The sequence below is a fragment of the Sphaeramia orbicularis genome, chromosome 12 (genome assembly GCF_902148855.1).
Source record: "Sphaeramia orbicularis chromosome 12, fSphaOr1.1, whole genome shotgun sequence".
NCBI classification, from domain to species: Eukaryota; Metazoa; Chordata; class Actinopteri; order Kurtiformes; family Apogonidae; genus Sphaeramia; species Sphaeramia orbicularis.
Genome location: NC_043968.1, coordinates 19,166,146 through 19,178,405, shown reverse-complemented (window position 1 = coordinate 19,178,405; position 12,260 = coordinate 19,166,146). Strand labels below are relative to the sequence as shown.

Below are 12,260 nucleotides of genomic sequence, written 5' to 3'. Positions count from 1 at the left end.
TTGTAACACATACATGTGCATTCATAACATACATTATCAACACATTTAGTTTCAGGATCATCCTGCCAAGTGATTTTTTAAAAAAAATAAATGAGTTCCAAATTAACTTTTTTTTTCCTCATAAACATCTTTTAAACTTTTTTTTTTTTTTTTTTACAAGATTTAGAAAATAAATCTGTGTCTTCCCACCATAACACAACTTTAAAAACACAAAAACAACATACCTCTAAAGACAAATATACAAGAAATATATAAATAATATAGTTTACAGTGTTTACTGTTTGTTTTGGTGCATTCACAAACAGGATTGATTATCCGTATGGCTGTGCATTTAGCTGGGGTTGGTCCTTCTGCGTTTGTTGGGGCTTTGTCCTGGATCCACCCTCAGTTCACGGTACTGCATCTGTCCAACAACAACAACACACACTGATGCAAACACACTGCCATCTGCACAATAGTACTTCTTTTAACCCTGGTTCCTCATGGTCATATGCCCTGTGTTAATACATTTTAGTGAGCTTATGTCTTTTTTTTTTTTCTTTTCAGGTATGAGAATTAACCCATAAAGACCCAAACATCCACTGGCGACCAAAACCATCTATTGAGCTAAACTGTTTAATACCTGTGATCACTAATCCTATCAATACATGTAAATAATTGGTGTAAAATACAGTTTGTCATCTTTTCATGGTCATCAGATATGACCCATTTGGACGTTCAGGGGCTCCGTAGTTACTATGGAAACACCGTCACCTTCTACAGCATTGATTCACCAGTAAAACCCATGGAGTTGGATCAATAACAGTGGATGGAGACACTTGGTTTATTTTCAGTTAATGATAGATGTTAGTGAAAAAGTCACTTTTTCTTTGGTTTTCTCTGTTTTTTGATGAATAACCCTCAACTTTAATCTGAGCTTTTATAAACATCTATACGATCGATATGTTAACTATGGGAAAATACCTGATCTTCACTGGAAAAATGCAAAATACAGAGGATCATTTTATAATAAATGGCAACAAATCACTTAAGAAATGTTAAAAAATAGAGAAAAAAATCATTTGGAAACTACACAAAAGTAGCACTGGGTCTTTATGGGTTAAAACTGGGGAGAATAAACTGTATCCAAACTATACCCACTGTGTGTCCCAGTTGTGTTCTTCTTACTGATTAGTTTTGTCTTAATCTGTTCTGGTCTTTGTATGTCCTGTTGTGTGATTGTTCTTTGTATCAACCAGGTGATATTCTCCTCATAAGATGCCATCTTCATCCTTTGTGTGAACTGTTCTAGTTATCATATGTCTATAATACATGCAGTAAACGCCTGACAGAGCAGCCTTTGGGTATAAAAGCGTCTTCCTTTTGGACGGTCGGCAGAGCTCTGTCCTCACACCCTGACTGTCCTTGGTTGCTGTGAACTCTTATCTGTGCACAAATAAGGCCTTGAAATAAACAAAGCATTTCTCAGAGTGGTGATTTTCTTAAAATCCCACAAGACAAACCCACTGAAACCCACTGACAACACAGTCTATTGCATCACACCGATGACCTATCCCAGACAATCATATAAAAAAAAAAAACTAATCTATTTAATATGTCTGGTTTTATTGAGTTATTGGGTGAACAAAGCTGCATTTAAAGGCTAAATATGAAAATATAAACTGATTAAGTGTTTGATAGTTAGGATAAGGACTGAAGTTATCTAAGGCTATGTTCAGACTGCAGGCAAATGTGGTCCAAATCCAATTTTTTTGCCCATATGTGACCTGTATCGGATCTGTTAAAGACAGTTTGAACAGTACAAATCTAATTTTTTCAAATCCGACCCACGTCACTATAATTTGTGGTCCTAAATCCGATATGTATCGGATATTTTGCAATGCGACTTCAGTCTGAACCACCAGGTCACATTTATCCAACCTTTACGTCATTGATATGCGACAAACGTCACAATTCTGCATCCCTCCATATTTACTTCGGTAAACAAATGCGCGTCTGCGTGGTCATGTATTACATCAGGACCTCTTTTGCGCATGCGGGTCACTTCAGGGTTCATACTCAAAATTGAAAGAAGCTGCATTTAATGAGTAATATGAACGAACACACAAAAAAATCGGATTTCACCAAAAAATCCAAATTGTGCATTGAGACCTGCTGTCTGAACGTAGCCTGAAAGACACAGTCAAAGATGGAAAACAACATTAACATACAATAGTTCTATGGAATCTTTTGTGATATGAAAACCGTTTTGACCCTAATAACACCATAAAAACTTCCATCTAATTTAAAATGAGGAACAAGGGTTAAACACTTCCACTGTGTCAAATGAAACTGCAACTGCAGAATGAACGGTGTGAAACATGCACAGTTCCACAAAAAATATGTATAGTTTGGTCCTAATATTACCAAGATATTAGGAAGTGTTCTGTTTGGCAGTTTCACACTGTTTGAAATATTTGCATTAATGTGCAGTATTTGCTAATAAAATCTTTGAAAGCCATGCTTACAATTGTTCTTCAGTATACATGGAAACTAATCTGAAATAGTAGATCTGAAGTAGCTTGTGCCATTGCCAAAGCCTTTAGTTATGACTGTAAATCTTTAATATCAATAAATATAGTTTTGTTTTGTTTTTTCAAATACTTGATTCTAATTGTCATTTAGATTTGTAAGGTGTCTCATGTCTGTATCACATGCTGTTGTTATGTTATGTGTGCAAATCTAATTGTAAAATACGGTGGATTTTGTTTAACATAGCATTAAAACTGTCAATCAAATCAATTACAATATCTTTGATTTGATTTGTTTATGTAACAGTAGGATAATGTGCAGAGAGTCTGTGATATAAACCCCTGCAGGGTGGTGTAGGTGTTCACTGTAAGTTATCCCTTAGGTATTAATGTAATCCTAAGAGCCTTAAGGACAGAGAAACAAACAAACCTGCAGAGGCAAGTGTACAATTACAGTAAATATATGAGAATTAGCAAGATTTAAAAAATAATTGAGTTTGAATTGAAAATTTGACATTTGGACATTTTTATCTAAATTAATAACAAAGTTTTTGTCTATTTTGATTTTAATTTCTACCCAACCACATAATTTTTACAGTTTTTAAAAAAAATGTTTTTAGCCATTTTATGCCTTTTAACTGTATGTAAGTTGTTTTAATTGTATGTACGTTTTATACTCTGCTAGTTCATTTGTATTGTACTGATGTGCCTCTTCGTCAGGTCTCCCTCGAAAAAGAGATTTAATCTCAAGGGACTTTCTGGTTTAATAAAGGTTAAATAAAATAAATAAATAAATAAACTATAATATAGGTTCAAAATACAGTCTACTCTCGTTATACCGCCAACTTCCGTTCACGGCCAAATTGGCGGTATAGCGAAAATGGCGTTACAACGGGTTGTGTCCATAATGTGCATGTCTGTACTATATGATGTCTATGCTGCCTCCGTTAACCCGTTCTAATTGCGTTTCTAAATAAATCTTGATTCTGTTATGTTGTAAGGCAGGGATCGGCAACCTTTAACACTCAAAGAGCCATTTCGACCCGGTTTCCGCGGCGCACCTCGGAGGTGCCGCGGCGCACCTCGGAGGTGCCGCGGTGCTGGCGGTATAACGGTCGGGAAATCAATGGTATAAGTGTTGTTTGTGCATGGAACTGGGCTGGCGGATGGCGATAGGCGGAAATGGCGTAGCTAATGGAATAATGCATTGGGGATTTTTGTGCAATGGTTTTGGTCGGCGGTGAGCGAAAATGGCAGTATAACGGCGGGCGGTTTAACGAGAGTAGACTGTACCTACAATTAACATTTTTCCTTTTTATTCTTTTTTTTTTACATCGAGTCGATATATTTAGGTGTTTCTAAATGTCTTAAGTGTGTTTGCTTCTTTGTGTACTTTTGTTTAGGTGACTGACAGTATGTGTTTCACATTAATATGACATATTATCCAGTGTGCTCCACATGCCTAACATTCTAACACTTTCCTACTCACCACTTGAACGTCCGAGGGCACTCTGGACAGGAAGTCGACCAGCTCGTTGTTGTCGATCATGTATGGATCACGAAGCTTTTTGGTAAATTTATTCACACCTTAAAAGTTAAAGGGGAACAATTTACAATGCGCACACACACTCACCAGTATGAAATTAGTATTTAGCGTAAATTTAGGACTCACCCCATGCAAGCACAAGGTATCTTATAGGTATGAGGTAGAGTAGAACTGTGGCCAAAAATAAGGCAGTGATTGCCAACCAGGTTAGAAAAGGCACTGTCCAGTTTACTGTGCTGCAATGAAAGGAGAACACATGGAAAACGGGCCTTAATATTCAGATAATAACACCTTTTACATGTAGGCCTCCATGTCCTTCATGTCAAAATAGACCAAATTATACCAGTGACCTCCTGTAAGATAGAAAAACATGACACACACCTCCATTCACCATCTCAGAGAATGAAAAAGAGCATAAAAAACAACTGATACTAACTTTTTTATCCTCTCTCCATACGATGCCACCTCATCCAAAGCGGTCTGTACACTAATAAATACATCCTGGATGGCGTAAAGTTTATCCATGAAGCCTTTGGGCTCTGAGTCCTGCAAAAAAGATGAAGAGTATATATTTTTTTGATTGAAAAAGCACAATAGCTGACATTAGAAATGAATCTGCAGCTGTTGTACCTTATCCTCTTTGTCCTCGTCTTCATCTTCCCATTCAAACATGGCCTCCATTGACTGCAGTGACAGAGAAGACTTCAAATATCTATCTGATACAATGGTTGAAATACAATAAATACCTGTGTTGGCCTTGATTTCTCACCATATCAGCTGTATCTCTGCTGGAGGAGAAAAAGTAGTTCCAGAGCAGCAGCAGCAGGGCCAGCGGCAGCATGTAGAGCTCAAAGTTCCACACGACGACCACGAACAGCTGCCGGTAGAGGAGAGGTCGTAAAGGTACGGAAGCGTATTGCATTCACAAAAAAAAATAATTTCGGCTCTGTTTTTCTGAATTAATGAGATAATTATCTCATAATTACGAGAAAAAATAAGTTAAAAAAAAAAAAATCGGCGCTGTTTTTCTGAGTTTATGAGATACTGTTTCCTGAAAAAAAAAAAAAGCTCTGTTTTTGAGTTTATGAGATACTGTTTCCTGAAAAAAAAAAAGCTCTGTTTTTATGAGTTTACGAGATACTGTTTTCTGAAAAAAAAAAAAAAAGGTCTGTTTTATGAGTTTACGAGATACTGTTTTCCGAAAAAAAAAAAAAAAAGCTCTGTTTTTATGAGTTTACGATATACTGTTTTCCGGAAAAAAAAAAAAAAAAAGCTCTGTTTTTATGAGTTTACGAGATACTGTTTTCCGGAAAAAAAAAAGCTCTGTTTTTATGAGTTTACGAGATACTGTTTTCTGAAAAAAAAAAAAAAAAAAGGTCTGTTTTTATGAGTTTACGAGATACTGTTTTCCGAAAAAAAAAAAAAAAAAAAGCTCTGTTTTTATGAGTTTACGATACTGTTTTCCGGAAAAAAAAAAAAAAAAAAACTCTGTTTTTATGAGTTTACGAGATACTGTTTTCCGGAAAAAAAAAAAAGCTCTGTTTTTATGAGTTTACGAGATACTGTTTTCCGGAAAAAAAAAAAAAGCTCTGTTTTTATGAGTTTACGAGATACTGTTTTCTGAAAAAAAATAAAATGTGTCTGTGTTTCTGTGTCAGTGGGACAGTGGTCCCTGGTCCAGGCAGGAGCTCCTTCTATCTGTGCTGCTGAAAGCCTCTCGGGGGGGCGTGAAGTTGTTTCCGTTCTCGTAACCGGTTCCGATTACGGATCATGGAACTAGTTTCGTTCACAGAAATCAGAACCAAGCCCCGCTTCGTGCACGGATCAAGCCCTTCAAGCACACCGGCGCTCAGAGCCTGTAACCCTGCTTCCTGACAGGGCACGACCGCGGTGATGGGAGTTGGCATTAATGAAGTCAAATAAAATGACATTCACCAGCATTAAAGAAAATATACACAGCAGAAGAGTGCAAATGTGGATTCATTTATTTGTCGGACCTGATGGCATTAGTCAGAACTAGATCCATGGAGGAGCGGCTTGGTGTACCGGTTCGTCCCCCCTCCAGTAACTTTCCATCAGGTCCAGGTGGACAGCTATCCCTCCCCGGTGTGTAAGCCGGACTGGAGCGGGTGGACGGAGCAGCTCAACTCGACAGAACAGCGGCGCTCGGAGCCTGTAGCCCGGCTTCCTGACAGGACAGGACGCGGTGATGGAGTTGGCATTAATGACTACCACTACTACTAGGACTCCTGCCATGGGGCGGGTGTCCTGTCCCGGTGCATTGGGCCGACCAGGTGAACCAGTGTTTTCCATGGCTGGTGGTCCTGTGCCAGCTGCTCTGCGTCCTCCATGGTAACTCTATGTTGTTGGAGGTCACCTGCAATGACGTCGAGCCATCGGGTGAGGGACTTGCCTTGTGGTCGTTTCCAGTCTGCGGCCTTTGGGTCAAACTGAAGGATGGCTCTTGTTGGATGGTCAGGAGGGAGGCGGAGGACATGACCGAACCAGCGGGGGCGACGTTGCGCGGCCAGGCTGGATGCTTTGGGCTGACGTGTGCGGGCTCCAAGCACCTGATTGGAAACCCGCCGGGTCCACCTGATGTTTTCGATGGTTCTGAGAGCCCTGCTATCAAAGCCATCTATTCTGGCAGCCAGAGTCTGGTTTAAGGGCCATGTTTCCGAGCCATAGAGCAGGATGGAGAGGACGGCAGAGTTGTAGATCCGGAGCTTCGTCCTGCGTGAGATGGTCTGGTTCCGCCACAGTGGTTTCCAGAGAGACTGCAGAGCTGATGCTGCCAGGCTCTTCTGCGGGTAATCTCTGGTTTTAGGTCCCCGTTGTCTGTCATCACCCCAGATACACAAAGCTCTTGACAGGTTCTACAATGTCATTACTAAGCTGCAAGGGAGGTGGATCTGGCCCATCACCGACATGCGTGAGGTTGGTTTTTGTCCAGTTCACTTGGAGGCCAAGCTTCTGTGCCTCTTCACTGTAACTGCCCAGAGCATCTGTCAGCTGACTGTAGGATGTGCTGAGCAGGATGGTGTCAGCAGCGTACTCCAGGTCCTGGCATTAATGAAGTCAAATAAAATGACATTCACCAGCATTAAAGAAAATATACACAGCAGAAGAGTGCAAATGTGTATTCATTTATTTGTCGGACCTAATGGAACGCATTAGTCAGAACTAGATCCGTGGAGGAGCTCTTGGTGCCCCGGTTCACCCCCCACCCCCATAGCTTTCCACCTGGACCTGATGGAAAGCTGTCCGGGGGTGGGGGGTGAACCGGGACACCAAGACGCATATTTTCTTTAATCATGGTGAATGTCATTTTATTTGACTTCATTAATGCCAACTCCCATCACCGCGGTCGTGCCCTGTCAGGAAGCCGGGTTACAGGCTCCGAGCGCCGGTGTGCTTGAAGGGCTTGATCCGTGCACAAAGCGGGGCTTGGTTCTGATTTCTGTGAACGAAACTAGTTCCATGATCCGTAATCGGAACCGGTTACGAGAACGGAAACAACTTAACGCTCCCCCGAGAGGCTTTCAGCAGCACAGATAGAAGGAGCTCCTGCCTGGACCAGGACCACTGTTCCACTGACACAGAAACACAGCCACATTTTATTTTTTTTCAGAAAACAGTATCTCGTAAATTCATAAAAACAGAGCTTTTTTTTTTTTTTTTTTCCGGAAAACAGTATCTCGTAAACTCATAAAAACAGAGCTTTTTTTTTTTTTTTTCCAGAAAACAGTATCTCGTAAACTCATAAAAACAGAGCTTTTTTTTTTTCTTTCCGGAAAACAGTATCTCGTAAACTCATAAAAACAGAGCTTTTTTTTTTTCCGGAAAACAGTATCTCGTAAACTCATAAAAACAGAGCTTTTTTTTTTTTTTTTTCAGGAAACAGTATCTCATAAACTCATAAAACAGAGCTTTTTTTTTTTTCAGGAAACAGTATCTCATAAACTCAGAAAAACAGCGCCGATTTTTTTTTTTTAACTTATTTTTTCCCGTATTATGAGATAATTATCTCATTAATTCAGAAAAACAGAGCCGAAATTATTTTTTTTGTGAATGCAATACGCTTCCGTATAAAGGTGATCACAAGAAAAAAAAAAAAAAAAAAACACCTGTCAATGTGCACATAATAAATTCCTACCACAAATGAGATGATGTCCTCTGTGCAGACTCCCATTCAAAACAGCTGTTGATGTACGTCCCGTAGCTAAACAGGACCATGATGCACCGCTTCACACGGTTAAAGTTCTGCTGCAGCAACTGAAAGACACAAGTTACGTCATTTAAATCAAGATTTCACCGTTAATGAAATGAAGATAATTTTGGAGTATTCGATACACAGCTACAGACTGGAGACTAAAGGAAAAACAACATTGTCCAACAGGTGACATTCGACTATGTGATCATTGGTATGGATTCTATAGTCGATCCATCTCTAAAACACCTTCAAATGTCATTAGGCGTTCCCCAGAGCTCAATACTTGACCCCATTCTGTTCTTTATATTCACGTATCATATTATGCATGCTTTTACCAACACTCAAAACTCACTTTTATGTTGATGATACAATCAAAAATGCTACATGCTACTATTAATGTTGTGATAATGATTAGGGCCGTAGACATTAGCTGATTAGCCAAGTCATGTAAAACTGGGGTACGACAATATAAGTTTGGCTTCTTCCTACTCCTTTTTGAACATTATGTATTGTTAAAGAACCATAATGAAATTCTTATACATTTGTGTGATATTTGTTGTCTTTTTTTTTTGGTTGATTGATTTCCATATATTGGATCTGGAATTTGTTTTGCCTACTTATGTCTATTTTATCTATCTATAAAGCTTTGTCAACATAGGTTTTTGGAAATGCAAAATTTTTCATGAATTTCAATGTATCTTTAAATGCTGATAAAACTTAAGTTATGTGTTTTGGTTGACCCCGAAAGTCTTATGTCACCAAGCAAAGAGCACAAAAATCATACTTCTTTTACTTCTACCACAAAATGTATTTTGAAATGGTAGGTTTTGCCTTCTTTATTTTAAGGAGACGCAATCTACAGACAGAGTTGCAAAGGAACACTTCATATTCTTGACACCATCTGTTGTGTTGTATTCAACTACTTCCAAACAGCCTGTTGTAAACACACCCCTGTTATTGCATATTTACCATAATATCCACTGGTTCACACCCTGAAATCCAACTCATCCTAGGGCTCATTCACTTTCCAGTCTGCTGCAGCTATTGACTGGAATCTGTTACAAAAAAACTAAAACCTGATTCATATGTCTCAGTCTCAGCTGTTTACGGACCTTTTAATGATACCTGTAAATGTTTTGTTCCTGGTTAACAGTTTTAAAGGCTTATTTATGGTCATCTCAGACTGACTCTGCAGATTATTCGTTCTTGTCTGATCAACTATCCTTACTTTATCTGTTCTAAATGTCTTCCCTGGTGCAATAAAGAAATAAAAAACAGAGATAAAATAAAACATTTGGTGTTGGAGAATTTGGTGTAACATCCTGTTCTAAATCTCCCACAGGTGTTCAAGTGGGTTGAGATCTGACTGCGAAGGCCACAGTGTATGATTCACACACACCATCAAACCACACTGTAAACAGTCAGGAGGCCACCCCACGGGGTAGAAGCTACAAGTGTGTGTCTGGAGTGTTATTAACATTTCCCCAAATGCAACATAACACTGATCCTTATGGAGAATTTTACAGGTTTATTTATTGAGTTATTATCACATGTTTGGAAACACATCACAGTGAAACCAACTTTTATTTGTTTTAATGTCTAATTTATACATTTAGTGGGCCACACTGAGATTTAGATGCATAAACGTCTCCATCATTTTATGCTACTTTTGCATTTTCATTTCAAAAATTTTTAGATTACCTTTTTTCTTTATATCTTTCAGTGTAAATTATGTAATAATCCATGCTAACTACTTTTCATATTAAGGGCTTCTATTTCTGCATCATATCTACACTGACCACTTATTTATTACCCCGCCCACAAAGGAGAGGCAAGGTATTGTTTTTGGTTTGGTTGGTTTGCTTCTTTGCTTGTTAACACTGTAGCAGCAAAACTATTGGTTGAATTCATACCAAATTTTGTTTATAGATTGCTAGTGACCCAGAGTAAATCTGATTACATTTTGGGAAAAGTAGGTCAAAGTTAAAAATTTTTAAAATCTTTTTTTCCCCATTTACTTATAATGGACAAAATTTTAAATGTCTAATAAAATATTAATTTTGTTTCAATTTACTTCAAACTTGGCACACGTATAGAGGCGCTTGATATGCTGACATCAGCACATGCATAGACATGATGACGTCAGCTGGATTGATACCAAAATAAGCTACAATATGTGCGAGGGGCAGGTTTATTTTGCCTGGCACCACTTTACTTATTTATTTAGTCTCTGTCCATGTTTGTTATATACAAGACCGTTAAACCACGTATGACGCATTGTAGGGAAATGTTTTCTTATCTAGCATTGATTTGAACTTGTGAGTCTCTTCATGTGATTAGGCTGATATTCACTGGGCTGTTATCTTCTTCTTGGTATCTAAGGAAGGAAATAATGTGGTGTACTGCTCATACTCCACTATATTAAAAACTACTGTAGGTGTGTGTACTGTTTGGTTAGCATGTGGTGGTTTAATCTATTTAATTAATAGCTGATAACAGCTGCCTGCTAGATGCCGGTGAAAGTGAGAGTGACCAAACCCACGCTGACAAAACCAAAGCAATGACCTGAAAGACACTGTGAAACCTGATGACGATGACCAGGCTGATGATGACGACAATGTGTAATTTGCTTTGACTTTTAAACTTGTTTCTTAGCTATTCTTGTCCCGTCTCATCACTTTCTGACACTTTGGTCAAAGGCACTGTGGTGTTGGTTTTCTACACTATGAGACATTGGCAGAATGACTCACTACTCCCTCTAGTGGTCACTTAAATCCCTCTGCCTATCTGTATAAATATTTAATAAATCTGTCTTTAAACGTAGTCTGCCATCCCGTACATTGGCATCTTTGGGATAAATTCAGAGCTCTTTTATTCTAAACATTGATGATGATCATTTAAGGTAATTTTTTTTTTAACTTTGAAAGTAGAAATACTACTCTACCTATCCTTGGGAGACCCACTAATGCAAAAGACATTAAAAAAAAAAAAAAAATTAAAAATGTACCTGACAAACTGTTGCATTATGCTGTTTCCACTCACAGCAAATATTTAAAGTAAAAAAGCCAAAACTTACATTTTACTGGGTTCAGGAGGATATAACCCTATTATATTAAGCTTATAAATAATTCATGTGATCCAGTACTAACATAACCCTATTGATTAGAGCAAATTTAAGATGTGAATAACAAAAAAACAAGTCAACTTCTATAAATGACTGATTAGCTCTAATTATTTAGGTAGACAGAATCATTTAGAATAACAGTGATAGTTTTCCAGAGGCTGAATGCCAGTGAAGACCAAATATGTTCAGCCCTGTTTGTCTAAGAACCTGCTGATATAAACATTCTTTGACCATTTACTGTTTTGTTTCTGTTACTGAATTTTGCAAAGTCATGCTATTACAGAGTCACTCTGAATAAACAGAAACACAAATAAACCTCATGAGGAGAATTCTCCAGGTGGAGCTCATGCAACACAGCAGGTCAGAGGGTCTCTGCAGCCCACCTTCTGACTTTACTGCGTATGAAAATTCATTTATGCCTCTAGATACATCCTTGAATGTCACCTCATTAAAGATTAAATGTGTGACCTGCATAAAGTAGCTCGCTCTTTCTGCAGTGACGTTGAACAGAAACATGTTGGTTTTTGTTCAAGCTTCTGCACAACATAAAACATTTCTGACATTAACACCTACTTGCTTGGAGACTTTTGCTCTTCTTCTATGTACTTCTGCTCTGCAGGGACCACCGTCCTCAAAGCAGCCTTTACCTGAGGACAAAAACACAGTTACAGCAAAGAAGCGAGTTTCAGATCATCATTCTGAAGTGACATCTGTATTCCCACGGAGCCACACTCACCGTGTTGTAGATGACATCGATCTCTAAGTAGATGACGCCTTTGGTCAGACCTGTCAGCTGCTTATTTTTAACAGGTATCCCTTTTGTTCACCGTTAACGAATCTGACAGAGACAAAAAGTTTTTTTAATTC

The 12,260-nt window shown here is 38.5% G+C and overlaps 1 pseudogene; it reads right to left on the bottom strand.

Annotated features, from left to right (window-relative positions):
• Positions 1–241: 241 nt before the first annotated feature.
• LOC115429210 (multiple C2 and transmembrane domain-containing protein 1-like) overlaps positions 242–12,260 on the bottom strand; it is a 56,403-nt pseudogene continuing 44,384 nt past the window's right edge.